Consider the following 2,987-nt stretch of genomic DNA (forward strand, 5'->3'; position numbering starts at 1 on the left):
TTCATTGCTAAGTGTCATGAAAATGTATATACCACAAGATTTGATAACTTAACTTCACAAAGTGTGGCATGCTCATTTGCTATGAATGAAATAAGCTGGATTTGGCATAGGAGACTAGGACACGCAAACATGGATTTAATCTCAAAACTAGTTAAGAAAGAATTAGTTAAGGGACTGCCTAAGACTAAATTTGTGAAAGATAAAATCTGTGATGCGTGCCAACTAGGAAAACAAGCAAGAACAAGCTTTAAGAAGAAGAAAGAGATCTCCACTACTAGGCCACTCCAAATGCTACACTTAGACTTATTTGGACCAAACCCAATTCAGAGTTTAAGAGGAAAATCATATGCCTTTGTCATTGTTGATGATTTTTCAAGATACACATGGGTATTATTCTTAGGTCACAAAGATGAAGCATGTGAACAATTTATAAACCTGTGCAAGAAAGTCCAAAATGAAAAGGGATATACAATTACTAAAATTCGAAGTGATAAGGGTAGAGAATTTAAAAATCAAGGCATGGAAGACTATTATAATTCATTAGGAATTGTCCATAATTTTTCAGCTCCTAGAACACCGCAACAGAATGTTGTAGTTGAAAGGAAGAATAGGTCTATACAAGAAATGGCCAGAACTATGCTTAATGAACATAAATTACCTAAATACTTCTGGACCAAGGTAGTGAATACCGCCTGCTATGTGCTAAATAGAGTTCTGATTAGACCATCACTTAATAAGACTCCTTACGAATTATGGAATGGCCATGGACCAAACATATCATATTTAATGTCTTTGGATGTAAGTGTTTTGTGCTTAGAGACAATGAGCATCTAGGAAAGTTTGATGTGAAATCAGATGAAGGTATCTTCCTAGGGTATGCCTTAGATAGTAAAGCCTATAGAGTATATAACAAACGAACATTGACGGTCATAGAATCTATCCATGTAGTGTTCGATGAGTCAAATCCCTTCTCCAAAAAAACTAATGAAGATGAAATTGAATTAAACAAGGAATTTGAAGAACTATCAATTGAAAATGATTCAAAAAAGAAAAATGAACTTAAGGAACCATCCATTGAAATTGATCAAACTGAAAATGAGGTTAATGAACCACCTAGAGAATGGAAATACATAAAGAATCATCACATAGATCAAATAATAGGTGAACCATTACGTGGAGTAGCCACTCACTCCTCTCTTAGGAACATGGTTAGTCATTTTGCATTTTTATCTCAAGAAGAACCTAAGAATGTGAGTGATGCTATAGACGATGAATCTTGGGTGTTGTCCATGCAAGAAGAATTAAATCAATTTGAGAGAAACAAAGTAAGGACATTAGTTCCTAGGCCTAAGGATAAGTCAATCATAGGGACCAAATGGATATATAAGAATAAGAAAGATGAACATGGAGTAGTTGTGAGAAATAAGGCTAGATTAGTAGCTCAGGGATATAATCAAGAAGAAGATATAGATTTTGAAGAAACATTTGCCCCTATAGCTAGGATGGAAGCCACAAGAATGTTTTTAGCATATGCAGCTTTTAAGGATTTCAAGCTATATCAAATGGACATCAAAAGCGCATTTTTAAATGGCTACATAAATGAAGAAGTGTATGTAGAACAACCCCCAGGCTTTGAAAACCATAAGAATCCAGATCATGTTTATAGACTGACAAAAGCCTTATACGGTTTAAAGCAAGCTCCTAGAGCTTGGTATGAAAGGTTAAGCGGTTTTCTATTAGAAATGGATTTATAAGAGGAAAGATAGATACAACTCTGTTCATAAAGTCTAAGAAAGATGATATTCTCCTAGTGCAAGTATATGTAGATGAAATCATATTTGGCACTACAGATAAAGAATTGTGTAATGAATTTGCCAATACCATGCAAAATGAATTTGAGATGAGCATGATGGGTGAACTAAATTTCTTCCTAGGACTTCAGATCAAACAAGCAAATCATGGAATATTCATAAATCAATCAAAATATATTAGAGACTTACTCAAAAATTTTAATATGGAAGACGGAAAAATACTAGGTACACCTATGAGCGCTTCATTGAAATTAGACAAAGATGAACAAGGTGTACTAGTTGACGTCAAGTTATATCATGAAATGATAGGTTGCTTATTATACCTGACTGCCAATAGGCCTGATATAATGTTTAGCGTATGTTTGTGCACAAGATTTCAGTCTGCACCAAAAGAGTCTCATTTGCTAGCTGTTAAACGGATACCTAGATATCTAATAGGAACTGTGGACATTAGGTTATGGTATCCTAAGTACACATCCTTTGAGATTCTTAGTTATTCAGATGCTGATTTTTCGGGTAGCAAAGTGGATAGGAAGAGCACTAGTGGTACTTGTCATTTCTTAGGACACTCCTTGGTTGACTCACTCGAAAAATGAGCAGCTCGGAAGCTATCCCAAGTATAGGAGTTCTGTCGTGTAATATTAAGCCCAAGGGCTAGATCGTCTCCTCAGGGAATGCGTTTAATCTCCGATTTTACGTTTTTCCAATCAAAATTAAAAATACACTGAACTCAGTTCAGATTCGAGTTTTTCAAGATGGTTCAATTTCACTTTTGCTGAATTAGATGACACGTAATTTAAAAACCCTAAAACTAACATAAACTAAATAAAAGAAACAAGAATAGAAATCCTAGTTTACTTAAAGAAACATTGGATCATACTAACTAAAAATGGAAACTTTAAACATGGAATTAAAATAACAATAATGAAAACCCTAATCTACTTAAGGAAACACTGGGACACGCGTTAATTAAAAATGGCAACCTAGAACGTGGAATTAAAAACACACAATGGAAACTAAACTAGACACATACTAAAAAAAAAAAACCGAACCTACTAAAAATCGAACCTTTAGCACAATTAAGATATCAAATCAAGACTCACAATTTAAATGCAAACATGAATTCAACGGAAATTTAAAAAAACGTAAACAATAATGGAACACAATAAAAACACA

This window comes from Malania oleifera, chromosome 6 (genome assembly GCF_029873635.1).
Source record: "Malania oleifera isolate guangnan ecotype guangnan chromosome 6, ASM2987363v1, whole genome shotgun sequence".
In the NCBI taxonomy this organism is placed as follows: domain Eukaryota; kingdom Viridiplantae; phylum Streptophyta; class Magnoliopsida; order Santalales; family Ximeniaceae; genus Malania; species Malania oleifera.